At 46.3% G+C, this 25,744-nt stretch overlaps 1 long non-coding RNA gene across 1 annotated transcript; it reads right to left on the bottom strand.

The window, feature by feature from the left end:
* Positions 1-4,788: 4,788 nt before the first annotated feature.
* Positions 4,789-9,606, bottom strand: LOC146026500 (uncharacterized). The gene is made up of 3 exons (XR_014454472.1): positions 9,508-9,606; positions 8,187-8,408; positions 4,789-5,015 (listed from the first exon to the last, which is right to left on the bottom strand). It is a non-coding gene; the product is annotated as an uncharacterized LOC146026500 (long non-coding RNA).
* Positions 9,607-25,744: the final 16,138 nt, after the last annotated feature.

The raw sequence follows: 25,744 nt of genomic DNA, 5'->3' as shown, positions 1-25,744 counted from the left end.
CATATCCTCTTCGGACATTAAACCACTTGACGGTTCCTTGTACCTGTGTAGCTAGCACTTTCTTCCCCGCCTGGCTCCTCTGGACGCAGATGGTGTGTTGCGGGGCTCTCTTCTCAGTCTGATCTGTCAGTCGCCTGTCTGACTGCTTTGGGTGGTTCCATTGGCTTCCCGCTTCTCTACACCATTCGGTTCTCCACCCCGGCTCTCTATCATCGCCGGTCGGTGATCTGTTCTTCTGATACATCTCCCTTTTCATGTCTGCCATTCCTGCCATCAGCTGTTCTATCTGTCTGCTCAGCGTCTGGAGTTTGTCTTCTTGGAGGTTCTGTCCGCCTTGTACAGCCATGTCTTTGCTTGTCCTGGCTCCTTCCTGGCTGGTGGTGGTGGGCCCATGCAGGTCACGCTGTTCCTTTGAACCCAATAACTCGGGGTATTCATCTTCTCGCTTGACCTCGGTGCCAACTACTGCGATGGCGGCCTCTTTGAAGTCCCTGAACGATTTCCCAGGCATCTGTCGACGGAGTAACCTCAGCTGCACACGCATACTTTACTTCACCACCCCTTCTGTAAGTTGGATGGTCAGTGTCTCGTCTGCGTTTTTAGCTTCTTCTGGGTCGATGGCTTGTATTGCCCTCAAAGCCTCCTGCAGGCTCAAAGCGTAGTCCCGTAGTGTTTCTCCAGGTTGCTGTTTCCTCCCATAGAGTTTCATTTTCAGTTCCGGGAGATTTCTTGTTTCAAACATGGTAGATAATCTCTTTAGGATCTGTTCCACTGTCTGTTTATGTTCTGGGGGCCATGACATCACCTCACGTAGGGCGGACCCAGTCAGCTGTCCTATCAATATTTCTATCGTCTGTTGGTCTTGAAGGATGTAGAGCCGGGACACCGATCCTATTTTGTATTTAAACTGTGCGAACGTCGCCCCTGACAATTTGTTTGCGTCCCCGCTGTAGGTCGGCATCCACGGGGCTCCGAAGTAGTATGGGAGCGTGATGGATGTGACCCCCGGTGGTGCGGGCTGTTCTTGTTGGGGTTCCCCTCCTGGCATTGCATTTGCGTTCGGTGGCGCTGGCACCACTGGTTCTTCCATCCTTTATTGCTTCCTAATTGTACCCTGGATCCTGTTCGTATGACGCCAATTGTGGTACCCGCGCGGTTTAGGTACTTTTTATCCAGGGGATTAGACAACAATAGTGGACACAGAGTTGAGGGAGAAAATGCAATGAACTAGGTTACATTTTATTAGTCGCCACTCGGCACAGGCCAACATCACGACCCGCAGTACAAATAGCTGCAGTAAAAAAAATAAACAATGCGATCTTACAACAATAAACGCATAAATCTTGCATACATTCAATTGAACTAACAAATAGCCTGTACTGGGCTAAACGACCTCATCATTTCTTTTAACGCACTAAGCAAACAATTTACTCCGTCTAAGAACTCCTATATTTCCACTTCTACTAAATGGACTAATGGTACCGGTACCCAACTAGCGTCCTGAACCCGTGTCTAGGGCTCGGCCTGTATACAGGAATTAATGTACAATTTTCCCAAGTGGGTGTCTCTCAAGGAGCCCGGCCTTCCTACGGATCAATAGCCTGGGCGCTATTCCTCTCGGCCTTCCTACGGATAAATAGCCGGAACGATACTCCTGTCGGCCTTCCTACGGATAAGTAGCCGGCGCCCTGTGAGGTGGGACTCAATCTGGCTTGAGCTTCCCCTTAAGGAGATTAGGGCGGTGCGTCCTGGCCTGCCCCTGAATCAGTAGCGACAGTACTAGAGGGGTAGGTGAGGTCTTACACGGGATTGCCTGCCCTGGCCCATGACCATCCCTCCGGGTGTCTCTTGGTGTGTGACTGCTGTTCCCCCCCTCCTGAGGCTAACCTTCAGGGACTTAGCTGCGCTGGTCCCTCTTACTGCGCTTGACTCTCAAAATGTCCCTTCAACCCACAGGGATCAAAGGGGTACTACATCATAGGGTGTGCTTCACCCCGCACTGTGGTCACCAGGACCAGACTCACGGTTTCTCTTGGTGGCTGCAGGGCATGAGGCGGCTGCCTTCCGGAGGGCAAGCCGTCTGGGTCCTTCTGCTGTGCTGCCGCTCCGTCCCCTGCATATCTGGGAGACAATTTCTGTGTCCCGTCCTGCCTGACTTGCCAGTGGAGGTGCTCAGCCTCCCTGTCAATCACCGCCGGGGAGCTGGAGTCCCGTAGTGCGGCGTGACAGGCAGCGGCTCCCTGTCCTCTGTCACCGGACAGAGCCGCGCTCGTGCCCAGTCCCGCGCTCTCTCCCTTCTCCCTGGGTGCTGAGGATTTCACACGGAGGCTGTTCCTCCGTCCATCCGCACTCGGCTGCACGACCTGGGGCTCTGGTGCTGGATCTGCCTCTTCCAGAGCCGCGCGCGCTGGGATCCCCGCCGGCTGCTCTCCTGACCCCGGGCAGTTCGCGCTCCACGCTCCTCGAGACCTCCCTTTCACCCCAGCTTCCGTCCTCGCTGCCCTCCCATCCCCGCTGACCTCCTTCCGGCTCTCCATCACCTGGGTGAGTCCCGCCTCTGGGCTCTCGTCGCCCATGGGGAGGGAGATTAACCCCCTGTCAGCGGTGGGGTTAATCTTGCACATCTGGCCGAGTGGGACCCCCTGCAGGGTGCCACATATACAGGGAAAATTTGAGAAAGTACAGAAGTCCTATTTGTAAGGAGCACAAGGTGCTAAGATATAGATATAAAGGATACCACTGTGGGCTTTTATACAGAAAGACTACACTACAGATGATCTTGCGGAAAACCTTTCCAGAGACTGCAGATAAATTACATCCGGAATAAAAATGGTGTATTTAATAATAGAGAGCTGCATACAGTAGATCTTTGGGAACCTAACAGTGCAGTATTACTAGCAGGATACAAAAGTTTCTTCGTAGATCATTATTAAAGTTTTCACTCCAAACAGCTATGAAACTGACACTTTGCGGACTGGAAAAGTGTCTGACATTGTTATTACACTAGTATCAGCTGATATTGTTTCATTAACAGAACATAATTCTCTCTAGCATCTAAGAGAATATACTCCTTTTTGCATACAGCAGCAACAGTTCATTCAAACCAATATAGTAGAACTATATAACATTGAATACAAGTGTGGATTGTTTAATAACACAAATTCAATTCAGGAAAGTACAGCCTGTTAGGAGAGAGCGGATCCTTCATAGCGGGAACTCATTTCTTGAATCCTTCAGTAAATGTCTTGCAGTCTATTTCTAGATTGGATTACAAACACTTCATATAAGTTCAACTCCTATTACTTACAAACTCACCTTACAGGACTCAGGTGGGAACTTTAGATTGCTCAGGAACTGCAGTATATGGTTAACAAAGGAACGCGGCATAAAATACAACAGCGCTTATAGTAACACCAAGACTAGTGTACACTAACTAAAATACATATTATTGCGCAATAATAGTTTAAGGTTTTCTACTATATGTTTTTTTTATTGTTGATTGAAATTGTTGTTTAAACGGTGAAGATATTAATTCACTTGCATGTGACGTATAATATGTTTATTTGTTTCAGCCGACTAAGGTAGGCTTGTATAATCTTTTTTACTTGAAGAAGGCATTCCAGAAATATTACTGAACACGACTACACGTCTTAAGTTCCAGTCAAATAAAATTGGTTGTGATGATTAATGCCATTATTTCACCTATTTTTGTTGTGTGAAATTACCTATGTAAATAATATTATTGTTATGCAAATAACTTGTTAACTTTATTGGTTACTGGATAGTTAAAAGGGTGTTTCCCCAAGCTCGCCCTCATAGAAATATATACATATTGATATAACCTATCTTTATACCATCAAAGCTTGGGGTGGAGGCACATAAACTCACTTATACATACTAAGTGCTGAAGACAGCGTTACAATTGTGAGGGAAGATACAGAGAGGCCAAAATTCACAGTGACCTGGTTCAGTGGCTGAAGAGAAGATGCACCAGTCAGCCATTTCAAGTGCTCTTTATTCAACTAACCAGCATGTAAGGGTGGATATAAACGAATAATGAAGAAATACCACACCAAAGCACATCTGGAGTTTTCCAGAGAACATCAGTGGCTCAGCTAAGTGAGGGAGTACAAGTTTGGTGACTAGATGAGACAAAACTGATGCCCCTTTCCCACTGCAGGTCTTAAACGGTATATTGCCGTTTTTTTTCCCCCTTTCTAAGCGTTTAAGGCTGCAGTGGGAAAGTGCCAGAGTTTATTTACCGGTTAAAGATAACCAGTACTTCAACACGTTTAAAAAGCAGAGTCCTACACGTTTTTAAAGCCGTTTTTTAGGCAGTGGGAATGCCTCTTAAACGGTATTTAAGATCCTACACTAGTTTTCCTCCTCCCCTGGTACCTGTCCTGCCCCCCCAACTCCCCATCCCCCCCGTACCTGCCAGCTGGTACCCTCGCTGACAATCTCTTAATGGACCTTCCTCGGCATCCTCCTCCTGAGCACGGATGCGCTGCCCGGATCCCCAGTGCACCCGCTGTCTGTGCACCAGCCCCCTCCTGCATGATGCTTTCAGCAATCAGTCTGGGACCTGCCAACTAGGAGCCCTTGAATGCCCGCTGCCTACCCTGCCTACCATGCTGCCCCGCTGCCCGGATGCAAGGTACCAGCTGCAAGGTACCGGGGGGGGGGGGGTACCAGGGCAGCAGGGGAAGGAAAGGTACCAGGGGACACGAGGGGTTTAAACGGTATTACTGCAATGTGAATGGTACTTAAACGGTATTTAAAATGGTAATCTACTGCAATGTGAAAGCTAATACCGTTTTAAATACCGTTTAAAAATACCGGTTCTTTAAACGGCTTGGCAGTGGGAAAGCAGCATGAAGCATTTCTGGCCCCTATTCAAAATGTTTTGTGTGGCAGAAAACTAACAATGCAAATTCCTCTGCAGACTCCATTCCAGCAATAGGGTGGCAGCATTGTGTTGTAGGATGAATGTCCTCAATGGGGTTTTGATAAAACTAAATAAGAACCAATGGATGGATTAAAATACAGGGAGTTTTTTCCATTCCAACTTCATCATTAATGTTATGACTCATCTAATGTGTCACTTTCTTTCCCCCATTAATTAAATACCCACAATTAAAATTGCTTTCATTGCATATAATTAAGGGTATAGTACCACCAATCATTTTACTATACACGAGGAGGCCGGATTAAGGGTCATATGGACCTGGTGCTGAAAATGTTCAAAGGCCCATTATGAGAAGCAGATGGGTGTGCCTATTGCGTTGTAGATACAGTATGTAGCCACATATACTATCAGCCCCAATGTCTCCTTAAATATTTAAAAGTATAGAAAATGCATACAGTATCTTTGTGTGGCAATCAGAAATACAATTTAATATGGCCAACTGTGTGGCCAGCTGGAAAAAAAATGACAAATTATTGGGTGGCATGTTACTTAAATCCGGCCCTGTCTATATGCTATAGCTTTATCTGTATTGTATAGCTCCCCTTCCTTATAACAAAGGGGGATATCCAATTAGATGCGATAACCCATTTTCGTGGAATAAAAAGTGAAAATGCAACCCCCTTTATTGCAGCTAATTGTTTGCATGCAATATTTTTTCATTGAGTTTATCACAACTCTCTCCGGGAAGGTGTAACATTGGGGAAAGGCCTGATTTTTGGGTAAAATTGCCGAGACTTGGTTAGGAGCACCTTGGTTAGGAGCACCCTCAATGAATATTTAGGCACGGTGAAGTTTTTATTTATTTTTAATAAGCCAAAAATGATATGTCAATTTTGAGGTGAAAAAGTGCAAAGTGATGGAAATGGGGGGCTATGGCACAGGTATACTGTGCTTTATGAGTGGGACAAGTATTTTTAGGCTTGCACGTGGTAGCAATCATTGTTTTTCCAAGTGCTTTTAAATGATGTAAATATATGCGTATACCAATTTTAATGTACCCAAAATTTTGAGAGAGCTGCACGTACTCTATAGAATGCCCTCATACACTCACTACATATAAGACTATTCCCTTGTCTCCAAACATGCAGATGTTCCCTAAAAACTCACCTCACCAGGCAAGCTTATCATTATAAACTTTCCTATCCAATTACATCCACAATGTCTAGTGTCAACCATTGGTTCTCAAACTGTGCTCCCCGGCGCCCCTGGGTGCCTCGGAGCACTTGCAGGAGTGCCCTGGGTTTGTAGTCCAGGACCAATTAAAATTATGTATTGTCAATATAATAGGCAAAACCAGAGCTAGTGGCTTCCCATCATAAACTATGTGGACAAAGAGAATGCTCACCACATAACTAATTAAATAGGTGACATATAAACATAATGTACTTAATTTAATATTTTACAACTCTACGATGCCGTGATTCAAAAAAGTTTGAGAACCATTATTCTATTCACATCCTGACTTAGGGGTAAATTTACTAAGATGGGAGTTCTATTGAAGATTGTATATTGATCATTGCAACAAGAGTCTATCTTTTAATTATTTAGCACCTACTACTAAGAAGATAATAGATAGAATCTGCTTGGTTGCTATGGGCAACAGCCCATCTTCAATATAACTGCCATCTTAGTAAATGTATACCTTATTTCCTCTTGTTTACACTCAGTGGCGTAACTATACATTTTGCTCCCCCTGCCAAAAAAGTTGTGCCCCCCCCCCCCAGCTCCTCTTCAGCGTGTTTCCCCAGTGTGTGACGTGATGGCGTCACACGTATAACAGAGAAGCTGAAGCAGGATAGAGGAAGAGAGACCAGCAGACACTGCTGCTTCCCTTGGCTCCGACGCATCCCAGGCCACCCTAGCCCTGTATACAGTAGCCAATAGCCGGCTCTGTGTGCAGTCAATTGAATCAGTGGGGGGATTTGTCGTCTCTGCCACGGCCGCACCCGTGCCGGCGGCTGACTCGCCTTCGGTGCTCAGTCAGTGGGCAGCAGCAGCATATCAGTGCTGGCGCCCACACAGAAGTTGCTGCTGCTTGCACCCCAAGTGGCAGCTGTGGCTGCCTTACAGTAGTTACGCCACTGTTTACACTTACCTATCCTCCTGACCCCAGGCCAACATTGCTGTGTGACTATGTCATGGCTGAGAGTGCACTCTCTCTCAGCCAGTCAGGGGCCTGACCTCTGATTGGCTTAGAGAGAGCACTCTCAGTCAATCAACGGCCGGCCTGTCTTTTAATGTTTTTTTTTTAAATACCACCGCTGGCCGCAGGTCTGCTCAGTGCTTCCCGGACACTGCGGACTGCCCGCCTCACCACAATGCTGCACACCGGTCACCCACCCCCAGATGTTCATCTCAGCCCGGACCCCACCGCTGCCTGCCTCTGCACATAGGTGTGTGCCAGTGGTGCAATCCAATTGATTGAACCTGCTGCAGGTTCAATCTGTAGGGATCGACCCGATGCACATGGGACCATGCATCAGGTTGGAGGGGATGTTAAACACATCCGATTTGGGCCGATTTCTCAGCCCGATCCATCAGGATCAGGTGAAATCGGCCCAAATCGGATAAGTTTATGGGCATCTTAAAGTAGAGTCCAATACAGGCAGATTTATTTGGTGTCAGAAGTGCCCCAACACTATTAATTTTCATTTATCTTAAATAACTATTATTTTCTCTTCTGCTTTTCTCCAAAGAAGGTGATTATATGCTTAGTTTTCCTTTGTCCTACTTTATTACGTCACAATCATTTTGTTTTGTTTTTTGTAAGCTGTGTTTTATAATGCTGAATACCTGGGGTGTCCCAGGGGATGTATATCAGCTTTCAGTGCAGTTGACTAAAATGCCTCATAAACATGTACTGTATGCTGATTTAGATAATTGAATTGATATCATTGGTCCTGTATCCTTCTATGAAATCCCACAGCCACACCATCTACTGTTCATATAAAAATGTATCTACGAAGGTGAATTTTAACAAACAATCAGTGAAATATTATACTAAGACTTATTTCTATTTTATATAATAATAGCAACATTAATTATGGTAATATAGTAATAACCCACAGTGGTACATACTTGTAAAATAGGCGCATACAGATAGTATTTACTTGTTTTACAGATACTTTACTAAACACACAGTTTGGGGTATACTGTATTTATCACAATATGCATTTTGAATGTGGATGTTGTGGAGAATGTATTTTTGTTTACTGACCTGCTTGTTGGAAAATGGAGACCAGTGGCCTGAGTTCCTGGATTGGCAGGCTTTTTTCTGTTAATTTTCACAACACTCCTGCTGCCAGCAGCATTACAGCACTGTTAAGTCTGGGCACTAGAGCACTCAGACCATACTGTACACGCACAGATCTCTAGAAAAGTAGCAAGGCGGATATTTTTCAGTTGATTTCCACAATGCTGCTGCCACTATCCTGGGACTCTGGAGGGTAAGTATTAAAAAAAAAAAATTAATTATAAACAGGCAGCCAATCAGCTCCTGCCTGTCATTTTTCAAACCTAGCCTGAGACATGGCAGGTAGGAGCTGATTGGCTGACTCCATTCTCCATTTTATCACTTTTTGAAGCTTGATATATCTGCTCCTTAGACAGAAACCACATACATAAACATAACAGATACATAGGGGGAGATTCTCTAAGAATCTCCGCCCCCCTTCGCCGCCCATCTCATTTATAATTATCGCATATGTTCTAACATATGCGATAATTATAGCAAAGGACAGCTCTTGCGTTAAGAGCTGTCCTTTGCGGTGAGAGTCGCAGGGTCCCAGCAGGTCCTGGCGGCTCCCCCCTCCCTCACACACCCGGCGCTACTGCTGCTGCGCCGGGCTCTCCTCCTCCTTGCACCCGGAAGAGGATCAGTGCAGGGAGGAGGTCACAGGTCCGGGCAGCACAGCTCTGTGCTTCCCGGACACAGGTGAGGGGGGAGGGGGCGATGCGGGGCGGCGGGGGGTCGTTGCGGGGCGGCGGTGGGATGCGGTAGAAGCCCATTGACTTCTATGGGGCATCGCCAGATTTTTCTGGCGATGCCCCCTGCCGCGTTAACCCGGTGGGGGATGCTTAGAGCATCCCAAAATGCGGTAAAAACCCTGATAACGGGGTTTTTACCGCATTTCTTGTTTAGAGAATCTCCCCCATAACCTGTTATTCTGTACTGTGGCTTCCATGATATGCTAACAATCAATGGGAACAAGTAGCATGAGACTGGCAAGACTGTATGAGTTCCAGTAAATATTTACTGGCCTTTGGAGATCAGCACATGAATGCAATTTATGCTGATATGTCAGCAGCATCACATTTGTTCATACCTTACCTACTAGTCTACAACATGTATTCAAACTTCCTCCAAACCTATTTCCAAATAGGCAACAATGAGCAGAGATGACAGTAAGCACAAGCTGGGAATACAGCTAGAAGAGTCACAGTGCTGACATAGAGATGTCTACAATTCTACCCCAATCAGACCTGGGAAAGTCTGGGCTAATAATAATCAGGTTGAAGCATATTCAGATTATAATTACCTTTCTTCTGATAATGATAGCCCCTTTGATTGGATGATTGCCTAGCTGACTTTGATAAGTTTCAAAGGTCAAAGTAGAGACAATTACAGACATCTGTTCCTGTATGGATAATAAACCGTACAAAAGATCACTTAAAATCAGTCACTACTAGTAGAGGTACGTTTACATGATGGTTCATTTTAAGATTATTGTGGATTTTGATATCTGGTCATATTATGCATTTGTTATTATTTCTTGATTTGAGGGTTAACATTTCATGCAGTGTAGATGAATATAGATTAAGCGAAGAGACAAGAGATCTTGCTGATTAATATAAGTTTATTAACAAGTATCCTCTGCAGGGGCGTAACTAAGCCTCTGCAGCCCCCGCCATGGCGGGGAGGCGCAGAGTAACTATGGGCGCCTGGGGGGCTGCGGTGCTATAGTTACCCGCTGCGCTGCTGCCCGGCCGCATCTGCGGTCACTATCCCGTCACTCGCTCCCGGCGCCGGCTCCTGCTGATAATGAAAAGTGACACTTAGAAAATGGCTGCCCCCGTATTGCAGACAGTTTTGGCAGCCATTTTCTAAGAGTCACTTTTCATTATCAGCAGGAGCCGGCGCCGGGAGCGAGTGACGGGACAGTGACGCAGATGCGGCCGGGCAGCAGCGCAGCGGTGACTGAGGGAGACTGGACGGGACAGTGACCGTCAGGTAAGAGTATGGGGGGGGGGGCGCCGAAAAAATTTGGCGGGGGGGCGCAAAATATATAGTTACGCCACTGATCCTCTGTAATTATACTAGGTAAAATGGTACCGCTTTCTATAAAACTAATTTCTGTTATAAAAACTGGTCACTATACAGGGCTGGATTAAGGGAGGGAAGACAGGGGCAGTCATCCTGGGACCCCCACACATTAGGGCCCCCCACAGTGTGATTTGTTTTGGAGCATCCTCCTTCAATGTTCATTCCCAGTGACCAATGAGGAACTCCACCGTGTAAATCTATCGGGCCATCCAGGTAGCATTGTGTGTGTGTGCGTGCATGCCTGCAAATGCAGGAGGGGTCTTTGAAGCAATGCTTGTAGAAAGGGCCCCAAACCCATGTTGCCCTTGGGCCCCGACCACCTTTAATCTGGATCGGCCACTATAACTTACTTATGATCTATACAAATGAAATTGCTTATTTCTTGCCCAAGTGTGCACATTTTTCTGCATGGTCTTTTTCTAGATGCATATTCTTTATCCCTGGAATCATTCCTGTAATATCCCTGCACATGTAGCTTTTAGGGTTTGTGGATCCATATGAAAATGTCCATGATAAAATATTTTAATGTCATTATCCTAAACTACAGTACTGCAGATGTTTCCTTTATTGTGACAATGATGCGATATTAGCAGTGGTGGGTTATAACTAGGGAGGAGGAGCTCCCGTTCTGTGGAATCTGAGCCGCTCTGGGTGCCCTGCTGGCTACACCACACATTGACACTGCTGGCTACACCACACTATGACCTTGCTGGCTACACCGCAATGTGAACTTGCTGGCTACACCACACTGTGACCCTGCTGGCTATGCCCCACTGTTCATATGGGATGCAGTTAAAATCCCGGCGGTCGGGATCCCGGCATTCAGAATCCCGACGCCGGAATCCCGACCGCCAAAATCCCGACACATTCTCCCTCCGTGGGTGTCCACGACACCCCTGGAGGGAGAATAAATTAGTGTGCCGAGCGTAGCGAGGCACCGGGCCCGCTGCGTGGCGAGTGCAGCGAGCCCGCAAGGGGGGGCGATCCACGTCCCCCCCTTGTCGGGATTTTGGCTGTCGGGATTCCGGCGTCAGGATTCTGAACGCCGGGATCCCGACCGCCGGGATTCAGTACTGAATCCGTTCATATAAGTACTGAGACTCTGCAGGCTGTACACCACTGTGCATGTAAGTACTGGGAGGATTTAGGCTGTACCCCTATGTACATGTAAGTACTGTGACTGCTGGCCGTAACCCACTGTGCATACAGTACTGTAACTGCTGGCCATACCCCACTGTGCATATAGTTCTGTGACTGCTGGACATACCCCACTGTGAATATAAGTACTGTGACTGCTGGCCATACTCCACTGTGTATACAAATACATTGAGTGCAAGCTATACCCCACTGTGCATGCAGTACTGTGACTGATGGTCATACCCCACTGTGCATACCATTACTTTGACTCTGCAGGCCATACCCCACTGTGCACACCATTACTTTGACTTAGCAGGCCATACCCCACTGTGAATGCAGTACTGTGACTGCAGGCCATACCCCACTGTGCATATAGTACTGTGACTGCAGACCATACCCCCACTGTGCATTCAAGTACTGTGACTACTGGCCATACCCCACTGTGAATATAAGTACTGTGTCTGCTGGCCATACCCCACTGTGCATATAAGTACTTTGAATCTACAGGCCATATCCCACTGTGCATACAAGTACTTTGACTCTGCAACCCATACACCACTGTGCATACAAGTACTGTGACTCTACAGGCCATACCTCACTATGCATACAAGTACTGTGACTCTACAGGCCATACCCCACTGTGCATACAAGTACTGTGACTCTGCAACCCATACCCCATTGTGCATACATGTACTGTGACTCTGCAACCCATACCCCATTGTGCATACATGTACTGTGACTCTGCAACCCATACACCAAGGTGCATACAAGTACTGTGACTCTACAGGCCATACCCCACTGTGCATACAAGTACTGTGACTCTGCAACCCTACACCACTGTGCATACAAGTACTGTGCCTCTGCAACCTATACACCAATGTGCATACAAGTACTGTGACTCTACAGGCCATACCCCACTGTGCATACAAGTACTGTGACTGTAGGCCATACCTTTTTTGCACACAAGTACTGAGACTATGCAGGCCATACCCCACTGTGCATACAAGTAATGAGACTCTGCAGGCCATACCCCTCTGCGCATATAAGTATTGTGACACTGCAAGCTATACCCCACAATGCATGCAAGTACTGTGACTCTACAGGCTGTACCCTACTGTTTATTTTATTTATTAACAGTTTCTTATATAGCACACACATAGTATGCAGCGCTTTACAGAGAATATTTGAACATTTACATTAGTCCCTGCCCCAGTGGAGCTTACAATCTATATTCCCTACCACATGTACACGCACACACACAGACATTCTAGGGTTAATTTTGTTGGGTACCAATTAACCTACCAGTATATTTTTGTATTGTGGGAGGAAACGGTAGTACCCTGAGGAAACCCACGTAAGTACGGGGAGAATATACAAACTCCACACAGTTAGGGGAATGGACACCATGACCTCAGCGCTGTAAGGCAGTAATGCTGACCATTACACCATCTGTACTGCACCTGTGTGTACAACAATGCTGACATTTTGCCACTGTAAAGCTTTTGCCTTAACCCGATTGGTAGCTTGTTTTGTAGGGGCCCAAAAAGCCAAGCATTTCAGCCACAAAAGCTGCAGTCCCTTTTGCTGGAGGGCTTGGTTTGTTAAATTGCGCATGTCCTTTTTTTTTTTTTTATAATATAATCTTTATTTGAATTTTTCCTTAAACATTTATACAATACATTTACAAACCATAAAATCACAGACAAAGACATGCAATGGTCAGATCTACCAATTCACTCATTAATATACAGTATTGCCAGAGTATGATACAGATTTACTTCACCCGACCTAGCAGCTTGTGTTTACTCTCGGCTGCCACCTTTTCGCTATTGGTCAGTGGGAGACCCCTCCAACCCTCTTGCCTCTGCTGGGGTTACCGAAATGATAGATAGCACTTTGGTTATGTTTTACCGAACTCCTGAAGCTTCATGGCCATTTAACCACTCCCACTTTCTCTTTTTTTTCCCTTTCTCCCTTTCTTTCCCTTCCCCTCCCCAATCACGGATGTCCACTGCCAGTGTGCCACCTGCCAGTACTCCTAGCCGAGGATGCAATTATTTATTTGTGTATTATTATTGTTTGTTTATTAATATATTAATTCATTTATTTATTTTATAAATATATAATATATATTTTTATTTATTTTTTATTTTTTTTGTGGTTAGATTTTGTGCATGTATCTTTCATTCCTAGTGCTGTCGTGATTCCCCGATGGGTGCACTTCTATTACTTCTATTTCTTTTACTTATAGCCTACCGGCAATTGCTTTTAATGTGATTCTAGCCTTAATTACATTCTTGCCTCTTCTCTCTAATGTCTAAGTTGCATTTATGTGCCCGTGCGATTCCAATATTTTGAGGCCTTCCACCTGCCCCATGTTCCCTCGTGTTTCATTATTGTGCTTCTACTTAAGTGTACAAATTTATCTTGCTCGACAGTGTAATTGACTAGGGCTATCCAGCAGTGGACATCCGGACCTTTTTTGGCCATCCACGTTATTGCTATTATCACTTTGGCCAGGGAGCACAATCCTGCCACATACCTTTTGACATCTATTTTAATTCTGCTATTGCTCCCTATATTCAAAATACAGTTTTTCATGGTAAAGATCTCAGCGGGAACACCAGTTTCTATCATAATACCTCTTATTTTTATCCCAAAAAGCCTCCACCGTTTTACATTTCCAAAGTAGATGCAGAAAAGTGCCTGATGTTTCTTTACATTTTGGGCATAATGGGGAGGTCCTTCCCCAAAATTTTTGCATCCTATTTGTTGTAAGATATGCTCTCTGGAACACAAATATTTGTACTTGTTGCACATGTATAGCGTTCGTGGCCTTGACCACTGATGACTCGTGCCACTCCTCATCGCTTAAGGCCCCCACATCGGTTTCCAATTTTGTTTTTAATTTCTCTAAATCATCCCCCGGTCTCATCCTCTCAATAGTTTTATAAACCTTGGAGGTTAGCCTTCTTTTATCTACCATTTTTATTGTTTTTTTAAGTATTGATTCGCTAAAACATGGGGGTGTGCTAGGGAACCGTCCTTCAAGGGCGCTTCTCAACTGGAGGTAGCGAAAAAAGTAGTCATGTCCTTTTTAATAACCAACAAGGTTAAGGACTTGTGTATACCAATGAATATGAAGTGATTTTTCACTGCAACTTAAATTAGTTTTTAACTTTATGTGCATAAATAGTACAGTGTGAATATGATAACAAATATGATTGTCAGTAAGTGATAAGACATAATAAAGTTACAAGCCTGGGTACTGTGATAGACTAATTCACATTGACATCTGGACATACGTTGTTAAATTTGTAATTATAAATGTTTCTATTGCCTTAAATCAAAAAATGAAAGAAAAAGATTAACATCCAGCCCCTCCAGGTATCTCATGTAATTAATCTTATCCCACTAAAACCTCTAAAAACAGGCGTTTTCAGAGAATAGCTACAATAATGAAGTATCCTGTGTACAGGGCACCTCCAGAACAAAATTATACCTCCCAACTGTCCCACTTTTTGCGGGACCGTCCCGGTTTTCTGTGATGTTCTTGCATCCTGCCCGGAGCCGGCAGTATTGGTGGGAGGGGGCAGTTGGGAGTCCCCCCTGTCACTCCTGAAAAGACACTGTGCACATGAGGGTCTGGGGGTATGGTCAGCAGCTCACAGTGCCGCTAGCCATGCCCCCACAGCAGCGAAAAACGGGGATGTGGCCTCGCGGAAGGGTTGTGATTATAGGCCATGCCCCCTTCCTGCTAGGCCACACCTCCAAAATTTTGGCCGTGCACTGCCAATCTTTAAAAGTTGAGAGGTATGCAAAATTACAGGGGTGGGGGGGGTGTAGCACCACTATGAGGGAAGTGTGTCTCTGTATGTGTGTGTGTGTTTCTGTGTGTGTTATTTGCATGCGCATGGCAGAGTGCGAGTGGCCTCGAAAGGAATTGTTTATATGTATGACAGGGCAATGTTTGAGGAGGCAAAGAATGACAGGTAAGAGAGGGTGAAGGCAGTGGCGTAACTATAGAGGGTGCAGGGGATGCAACTTCTATGGGGCCAGGGTGGCTTGGGGGGGGCCGAAATCCAGAAGGCATACAGTGCACCCTTATTTATTTTTTTATATTGCCACCAGCCCATGCCCCCTTCAGCAGCTGTGGTAGGCTCAGAGCAGAAGACCCGGCACTACTAACACCGATGAGGATCCATCACTGTTGATGAACAGGAGTAGGAGATGCAGCGGCAGCAGCACATATCAGTGAAAGGAGGCAGACACTGCTAAGCATAAGACCTAGTGGCACGTGGGCCGTGGCAAGAGCACTTAGCAGTTAACCTGGCAGTAGGGGACCTAAGCAGGAGACCCGGCTGCCATTTCTGCTGAATGGAGGCAGATGCTGCTGAGCAGGACACCTGGGTGGCAGAGGTGCTGAGCAGGTGACCCAGTGGAAAGGGCACTGAGCAGGAGATCTGGTGGCCGAGGATGCTTAGCAGATGTCCTGGCAATGGTAAAAAGAAGCTGCTCCTGGTGAGTGCAATGGAGGGGGAGGTGGGTATTTGTTCCTATCAGAAACCTTTCAAACCTTTTTTGTCCCTCACTCCTCCTACACAGGGCTGCTTGCACTAGGGGGGGTTAGGGCATAAAGAGCAAGGTACACAGTACCATCTGTCGTGGGGGTATAAGAAAATTACTGTCAGAATCTTTTTCAAGCCCTGCTCTCCCCCACCCCTCCCCCCATCCCGCACTCCCTCCTTTCCCTATCCTTCTCCCTCTCCCCCACTCTTCTTCCCTCCCCTTGTCCCTTATTAATCTCTTTCTCCATCCCCTTTTCTCTATACTTTCTTTTTCTCCCTCTGTGTTCTCTTCCCCACTCTCTCTCACCTGCTATCTCTCCTCTTTTTCTCTCTCCCCCCACTCTCTCACCCCGTGCCCCATCATCCTCTCATCTGCTATCTCTCCTCTTTCTCTATCTCCCCCAACTCTCTCTAACCCTCTACGCCGCTTCCCTCACTCGCCTGCTGTCTCTCCTCTTTTTCTCTCTCCACTTGCCCCCTCTCTCTCCTCTCTTTCAACACTCACACCACTGCAGTCTCACAGCTCTCTCTGCCCCTAATATCTATTTCTGCTCTATCTTTCGCCTCTTTCCCCATGCTCCCCCTCTATCCTCCCTCTCCCTGGTACCCTCTCTAACCCACACTAACTTCCCCCCATCTATCATCTGTCTCTCCTCCTTTGTCTGCCTGATACTTGGTCTCCTCTTTCTCCCTCCCTGGCATACTCTTTTAATTCTGCTCACACCCCTCCCTTTCTCTCTCTCTCTCTCTCTCATGCCTCTTTCCCTCTTTATCCATGAAGCCCTCTTTCTCTCCTTGACCACCCCTCTCTCTCACTCCTCTCCTATTCTCTCTCTTTCAGGACACCCACTTTGTCTCTTACTCTTTCTTCTGCCTCCCAATGGGCATTGAAGTGACAAAGGTGGTGGTGGTGGTGGGGGGGTTCAAGATTTTGCTATGGGGCCTGCAAAGGTCTAGTTATGCCCCTGGGTGAAGGGGAGATAGTGACACAAAAGAGGGACAGCGGGTGACAGGAAGAGATAGTGTGAAACACCAGTGACAGAATATGACAGGAAGAGGCAGTGGGTGATGGGGGAGAGATGGTGGTAAATGGGGAGAGTGAATGGGAGACAGAAAATGGCAACTGGGAAAAGGCAGTGGGTGACAAAGAGAAGGTGATAGGGAGAGACACACAGATAGAGAGAGACAGACAGGGAGATAGAGAGATGGTGACAGAGAGAGAAAGAGAGAGAGAGACAGGTGCTGGCAGACAGAGACATATGCCTAGGGGTTAAAGTGGGCCGGAACAGTTCAAATTTGGTGGTGGAATGGTTCCGCCTCCATCAGCCCACCCAGTTACAGCAGCGCAGGAGTGGCTGAGGAGAATGCAGCGTGGCGGGGAAGGCTGGCTTCTCTGCTCTATGCACCTCCCTCCAGAAGAAACACAGTACACTGCTCTGCTCCCAGTCCCTTTCTGCTCCCCCACTGAAACTAAAGTCATATTCAAAGCTAGCCACAATCCCTCCCTGCCTAGAGCTGGGGAAAGCAGAGTCCCCGGTGTCTGCGTGACATCCCCCCACCGCTCACTCCCTTCAGCCGGAGAATGTCATTATGTGCCGCCCGGCAGCTGCGCTGCAATCCCCCTCACCTCCATCCTGCACTCCCTCCAGCTGGGAAAGGTAAGTCTATTCTGCCCAGCGGCTGCGCTGCATTCCCCTTCACCCACACCCGGCACTCCCTTCAGACGGGGGAAATTTATATAGGGAGTTTCCCCTGGTGATTGCAGTGCGTCAGGAGAAGGAAGAGAAGGCGGAGCTGACCTCCATAAAGCTGCTGGGGAGATCTGACCTTCTTCTAAAGGTGCCCATAGACGGTCCAATGCGGCGGGCCCGTTTTATACTTTGAGATGCGCGCTCCCGCAGCATCTCATCGTACAGTACAAAAAGCATGCGTTGCACATACTTTTTGTACATGCTATTCATCGCATCACATCGCATTGTATGCACAACGCATGCACAAGGCATGCGATGCGATGCGTGCTATTTAAGTAAAAGCTCTAACTATAAAACGGATCCGATAAACAGACCGTGTGTGGGCACCTTAAGTGAGTGGCTGTGTGAGCTGAGGAGGGGGGGGGGGGGATTTAATGTAAAATTGCAATACAATGGACATTATTATATGTATAATATCTTTTTTATAACATGAATATGGGTTACTCATGAGGAGTATAGTGAATATGGGTCAGTATGTGAGGCGTAACATGAACATGGGTCACTGCATGAGGTGTAATGTGAATATGGGTCACTACATGAGGTGTAATGTGAATATATGGGTCACTGCATGAGGTGTAATGTGAATATGGGTCACTGCATGAGGTGTAATGTGAATATATGGGTCACTATGTGTGTTATGTAAAATTAATAGGATTGTTCTACCATAATATGAACTGGGCTGCTCTTGGTCTGTCATACTTTTATTGGGCACACACTACTCCTTAACTGCATCTGGGTAGTGGGGCACACATTTCTAAATTGTAGGGGGCACAGAACACACTAGGACCAGCCGTGCTTGGGTGTGTGTGCATTTTGTTTTGGGGGAGGGATTGGCGGCAGTGGCGGTGAGTTCCACAGCCTCTAGCTTGACCACTTTAGGCCCTGCATATGCCAACATAGAGATACACAGGGGCTGAGAGAGAGAAACAGACGATGACAGAGAGAGACACACACAGAGGCTGAGAGATACAGGGCGGGATGTATTAATATACATCGCCGCCCTTCGCCTGACAGCCGCCGCGATGCTGCCGCATATGTACTAACATATGCGGCTAGCATCGGGTTGCGGTGACGGAGACCCCCGTGATACCTGTGATGTGGTCTGCGGGGGTCTCCGTCACATCCCGGCGGCTGCCAGTGTCCCCCTGCGTCTCCTTCTCCCCCCATGCAGCCAGATGTCCTCCCGGCTGTGACACCTGCTGGGGGAGAAGGAGATCAAAGGAGGACGGGAGGGGGGGAATGCGGACGGCGATAGAAACCCATAGGCTTCCATAGGGTATCGCCACCCAGAGGGTGGCAATACCCTGCCAGGCGAAGACGGGGCGTACGGGTATTGGTACATAGGAAAATGCGGTAAAACCCCTGTTTACCGCATTTTCCCTTCAGTACATCCCGCCCACAGAGAGAAAGAGATGGAGGAGGAAGAGTGAGATTGACAGAGAAAAAGACATGCTGACAGAGAGATGCTTACAAAAAGAAAGAGATGCTGACAAAGAGTGAGAGACACTGACAGAGAGAGAGAGAGAGACACATCCTGACAGATATAGAGGTCAGAGTGCTAAAAGGGCATTACCCCCCTCGATCCACCAATGCTATCTAATTCAGGATTGATCTGTGTATCTGGGTGATTTGAACACTGTAGTTTAATCATACATGGGATTATCGGGATGATTATCGCTAAATAGCTAATATTGTCGGAACAAGATAATTTTTGGTATATTTAGCCAGACTTATTTGCACATGTGTATGAATAAATGTTGTCATGAACAGCCAAGAATGATTCTATATTTATTTCTATTTTATATTTATATAATAATAATATAAACTTAACTTTTAGATTGGTTATAGGAATTAAGCTGCTAAACATTGTATACAAAAGCATATTCACTTCTGCTTACAGATTACTCATTCATTGTACTTTTCCTAAAATATTTATTCTTGAAAAATAAGATATGTGGGTGGAGCGCCCGTGGGTGCAAGGGACAGCTGGTATTTGCTTTAACTCTGTATACAATTTGTTGCTGTGCGTATTAAAAAATAACAAAAAAAACAACTTTAAAGACAGGAATGTACTCATTGGAATACAAAAGTAAGTCAATTCTAATTGCTGGTCACATCACAAGTCCTCTCCCACACAATACAGCCACATGCTGCCTATAAATATGGATTTCTTTAGGAAAATACTTCATCTACCACAGTGTTGAAGTGTTTATTTACTTATCACATTAGGGAGATTAAATGAGAATTAAGAATTAGCACTTTTTTCTACTCCTCTTCGATATCCACTATTTTCTATTATATCTTTCATTCTATGTGCATTCAATTTGCTATTAGATTTGCTATTAGATCAACACTGGCATCAAGCAGGAGATGGACATCGAATCGAATGCTGCAGTGACCACATTAGAGTTGCACTATCTACTATTAGTTTTCCACTATATAGTATTGGCTGCCAAGACCATTTTTTAATTCGATTTACACTACACTGGAGCGCGCATTAGGATCGAGAGTCTGTATCGAATGTAGAAAAACCATTCGATGCCCATTCTATTTTTTATTCAATTTTGCTTCTATAAGCAAAATCTAATAGGAAAATCGTGCATATCTCACCATGTGTATGGTCTATAACATTACACCCAAACTACAGATAGAGTTCGTGTTTCATATGGAAATCTCTCAGACAGGGATGTACAGTACATGCAATTTTACAGCCTTCAGTGCAACATTGTGAAGGTTTCAAGATAGGCACACTGGGGTTTATTCAGACCAGCTCGTAGCGGGCTGAATTCATCCCCACTCCCGATGGTCAGGGTTTGCACTTGCTTGAATATGCGCATGTGCAAACTCCGTGAGCGAACAGCTACGGCGAGTTTCGCACCTGCCAAGATAATTTGCTACAGGAGGGGAGGAATGGGGGTGAGCAGGGGGCTGGAGCAAGGGGCCGACCAGCTTTTAATGAGCATTCCCATAAAAATGCCGGGCGTTCATCTGTATACAGAGGCGTGTCAGGGGGCTGGTGGCTGACATCACATGACCTCATGCAGCCATCTCTGGCCAAGACAAAAGTCAGTCTAGACTGACTTATCTGCGAATGGAAAACAATAATTTGACGGAATTACTTTTTCACCCATGCAGCCGTATGTGAGGGAATATGTAAGCGTACACATCCCCTCGCATGCTAGTGAGGGGATTTTTGCGGAAAGGGGGCATTCATCCGGGCAGCGTTTACCTGTTCGCAGCCTAGCATACAGGTCGGAATCATGCCCACTCTTCCTTTCCCAGCCACCTCACCCTCCTTGGCTTTTATGGACTGCAGTTGGGGGTTTGCGCATGCACAGTACCATTGCTGCTATTGCGCATGTGCCAGTCCCAGCACCTATCAGCTACATTATATAGATCAGGGGTGTAACTCTAGGAGGCAATGGTGTCATCTGCTACCGTGCTCCTGCTCCCAAGGGGGCACCTCTCATCCCCTACGAATGCAAATCAGATAATTGAAAGCTGTCAATATCAATTCTGTGGTTGACTCTCCCTCTTAGCAGGACCTTAGATGTCACACTCTTTATTCTAAACATAATTTTTGCAAGTGTCATACCCTGTTTTAGAACCCAGGGCCTGTTACCCTAGCTGGCCTAGCAGAAACCTTACTGATTACTAGCTATATGAAGTTACTACACTACAAAGCTCTGCCGAATAGTAATCACTTTGAACTCAGTGGCATAGCCACCGTGCAGCAGACGCCGCGGCGGCTTGGAGGAGCGACCACCAGCGGGGTCTGTGGTGGGCGCCGGTGCCTGTCAGACAGGCAGTGTGTTATTGCGCTGTGCTGCACTCTGCTCTGGGACTGGGTTACCTGTTGAGCCTCCGGCGCCTATAGGACAGGACAGTGGAGCAATGGTATCTGACAAAGCAGACTGCGGCTCAGCGACTGGCTGAGCACACAGGCTGCAGGGAGAAGGATGGACCCTGAGGCATGCTGCTCTAGGAGCGAGGAAGAAGATGCAGGCTCTCTCTCCAGTTGTGCACAGCCTGTCTGCCCCATCTACATAAGTAACAGTAAGGCAGTACTTTTACACTATCTATCTATCTATCTATCTATCTATATATATATATATATATATATATATATATACAGCGGCGTAGCTACGTTTTGGGCGCCCCCCTGCCGCCCATGCAAACCCCCCCAGCTATACAGCTATGTGTATTTGCTTCTTTGGGAGAGTCTCAAGTGCCGCTGAGTTTTGTATTATGTGTATGTAGTTCCCCATGGGGACTCTTTTTCGGAAGGCACAGAGCCAGGGCCGGCGCCACCACTAGGCAGCCTTAGGCATTTGCCTAGTGCGCCGGCCACTGGGGGGCGGAAGAAAGGAGCAGGAGGTCCCCCCCATAGAGGTGAGCAACTCACACCCCCCCTCATCTGACACCCACCCCCCCGAGCGATGCGGTGGGGCCCGCCCAGCATCACCCGGCACCATCCCCCCTGATGGAGCGGATGTGCGCCGGGTCTAGATGGAGGTGAGCGCCAATCTCCCCCCCTCCCCTACCCTCCCCTCCCTGTTGAGCAATGCCCTGGCTGTACAGTACATCACCCGGCACCGTCCGTCCCCTCCCCGCATGGAAGAACGGCCGAACACACACCACACATCCCCCCCGCATGGAGCGATGGCCGCACCGCTGCCCCCCCGTCCTGCACATAGAGACGGACACATTCTTCCTCCCACCCTACCCCCCCCTCCCCCCCACCACACGGAGCGCCGGCGAGCGCTGGGGCACCCCCTGCCTGGGGCGCTCCGGTGCCATGCACCGGCCCTGCACAGAGCTGATATATTCTTTACACCAGAGTGCAGGCTCAATACATACAATATATATATATATATATATATATATATATACATATATACAAATACAGGGACTCAACACTCTCCATAATGAACTAACTCTCCTCAGTATACAATTAATCAAATAAATAATGGGGTTTTAGTTCATGAATTGATCAATGCATTTAAGCTTGCAGCCCATCGCCAAGGGACCCCATTTCACTGCAAGTGCTACACTAACAATTGTCTTTCAAGAGCCTGCCAACTGCTGACACATCATAGCTAAAGTGGACATGTGTTTTTTCCTGGTTTAAAGCTCACCTGCCAAGTACTTGGGCAGGCACTATACAATTAAATATCTCATAGGTTCGCATGGCACCAAATGCGATGCGATGCAATATTTCATTGTATAAGCACCCATGCCATGTAATATGATGGGTGCTTAGTATGCCATTGCGTCACCCCCAGTATCCACGCATCCCCGAAGCGTGGCGAGCGCACGCGTTACGCGTCCTCCCAACCTTTTCATACCCCCACTATCCACGTCGGCGTGGAGTTCATTTTATATAGTGTGGCGAGTGCAGCTACGCTTCGGGGTGGCGTGGATAGTGAAGGGGTTTTAGGAACACATTCACACCAGCCATATCATACATCTGAAAATATGGAAAATCCCATGTCATGCAAAAAGCACATGCGATGCGAGGCGATTTCACTAAGTTAGCGTACGTAGAAAATCTGGGCGCTGTGCTTGGAAACAAGTACCCTGCAAAATAATCAATCTAATTTTTTGGGACAATAAGGTTTACTGACTTAAATTCCTTAATATAATCCTTTTCATTTTTTCTGTGTCTGCTGCTGTGTGACTAATCTGGTACAGGCCAGGGTAGTACAAGTCTCAACTCACCTGTGTGCAAAATAATAAATAATTCTTTTTTTTTTTACAATAAGGGTTACTGACGTAAATAATAATCCTTTTAAATGTTTCTGTGTCTCTGCTGCTGTGTGGCTGTACTCCAGAAAGATAATGGAGAACCAAAATATGGAGGCTCCAATAGTACAAGAACCACTTCCTCCAACTGCTGAAGCTGCTGCCACTAGTCAAGACATAGAACATGATGATGATATGCCATCAACGTCTTCTGCCAATGCCGATGCCCAATGTCATCGTCGAGGGCGTGTGAAATCCAAAAGGGCAAATTTGAGTATGTTTAAGAAAAAAAAAATGTATATCCTTGGAGGACAAAAGTAAGCTTGCCAATATGCTATTTACTACACGGAGTGGCAAGGAACGGCTAAAGGCCTGGCCTATGTTCTTGACTAGTGGTCCAGCACACACGACAATCACAGCCCTCCCCCTCATCCTCCTCTTCCCCCCTAGAAATGTAAAGAGAGTTAAGCTGTCAACAAAAAGACAGCAAACAAGTCTGCCTTCTAAAGACACGGTATCACAAATCCCCAAGGAGAGTCCTAGGGTGTTGGTGGTTGCCAAGCTTGACCTTCCCATCACTGTGGTGGAGGATTACTTTGGTGACAGCATCCAAGTAGACATGTCAGACAGTCCTTGGCTTACTGGCAGGACAAAAAAGGCAGTTTGGAAGCCCCTGTACAAAGTCAAACTGGCTCTATTTTACAAGAGTTGTCCTCCTTCCAGTGCAGTGATTTTCAACCTTTTTACCTTGCGGCACACTAAATACAATTTTAAAATTGACAAGGCATAACATGAGATCCCCACAGGAAAAAAACAAACCTATTGGCCCCCATATAAAAAACAAACACAATGGTAACAAAATAAAATACATTGGCCCTTTATATGAAAAGTAGAGACCAGTAAATAACAGTTGAACTGGTGATTGCTGTAAACTGGTTTGAGCATCTCTAGATCTGGGGGCACACTTGAGAATAGCTCAAGGCACACTAGTGTGCCACGGCCCAGTTGTTGAAAAACAATGCTCCGGTGTGTACTCTGAAAGAGTTTTTAGTGCAGTGGGGAACCTTGTCAGTGAGCAGTGTAGAAGGTTGCTTCCGCAAAATGTGGAGAAGATGATGTTCATCAAAATGAATTGGATGAGGACGACATCTTGCCTCTATAGAGCCAGTTTGTACAGGGAGAGGTGACTTGCTTCTTTTTTTGTGGGGTCCAAACAAACCAATCATTTCAGCCACATTCGTGTTGCAGACCCTGTTGCTAAAATGGGCCCAAGGACAAATCCATCTTGCACCTCTTTTTTTGCCGTTATGTGCTTTTTGGGGCCTGGTTTTTCAAACAGCCATCCTGTCTGCTGCTGCAGTGCCACTCCTAAATGAGCCACGTGTTTGTGCCACACACTTGTTTGGCTTAGCATAGTTATCCAGCTACCTCGGTGCAACCTTAAAACAATTGCCCTGAAAACAATATTGTAAGGTGTTCAGAATAGACTGGAAATGAGTGGACATTAAAGATATTGAGATTAATAATAGTTTAGGAGCAAAAAAAAACCCAAAATTCTGTAATTTTAGCAGTTTTTATGCTTTTCTTAAAAAAATCAGAACCCAAAACACAAAACAAGAAAATGGTGGTGTTTTGAAAAAGATCCAGATCCAAAACACTGCTGAGATACAGACCCTAAATGTGTTTCACAGAACACGAAAAGTGCCCGGTGCACATCCCTAATACATATATACATACATACAAGTGGCATTACGGTGTGCGGCATATAGAGTCAGGGGCATTACGGTGTGCTGCGTAAAGTGTAAGGGACATTACAATGTGTGGGGTAACATGTAAGTGGCATTATGGTTTGTGACATATAGTGTCATTTGTAATGGGCATTACGGTGTGTCACATATTGTGTAATAGGCATTGCGGTGGGTGGCATGTTTAATGGGCATTGCAATATGTGGCATATTGTGTAATGGGCATTGCAGTGTGTGGCATATTGTGTAATGGGCATTGCAGTGTGTGGCATAATATGTAATGGGCATTGCAGTGTGTCATATTGTGTAATGGTCATTGCGATGTGTGGCATAATGTTTAAGGGACATTACAATGGATGACATATTGTTAATGGGAATTGCCGTGTATGGCATTTTTGTAAAGGGCAACTCTTTTGGATTGGGGGAGCAAGTTTTATAGTTACGCCACTGTTTGAACTACAACTATACATAGTCAGAATTTGCATACTTTAGTGCAGGAGCAAATA

The sequence above is a fragment of the Crinia signifera genome, chromosome 1, assembly GCF_055691185.1.
Source record: "Crinia signifera chromosome 1, ASM5569118v1, whole genome shotgun sequence".
Classification (NCBI taxonomy): Eukaryota; Metazoa; Chordata; class Amphibia; order Anura; family Myobatrachidae; genus Crinia; species Crinia signifera.
This window is presented reverse-complemented; position numbering and strand designations above follow the sequence as displayed.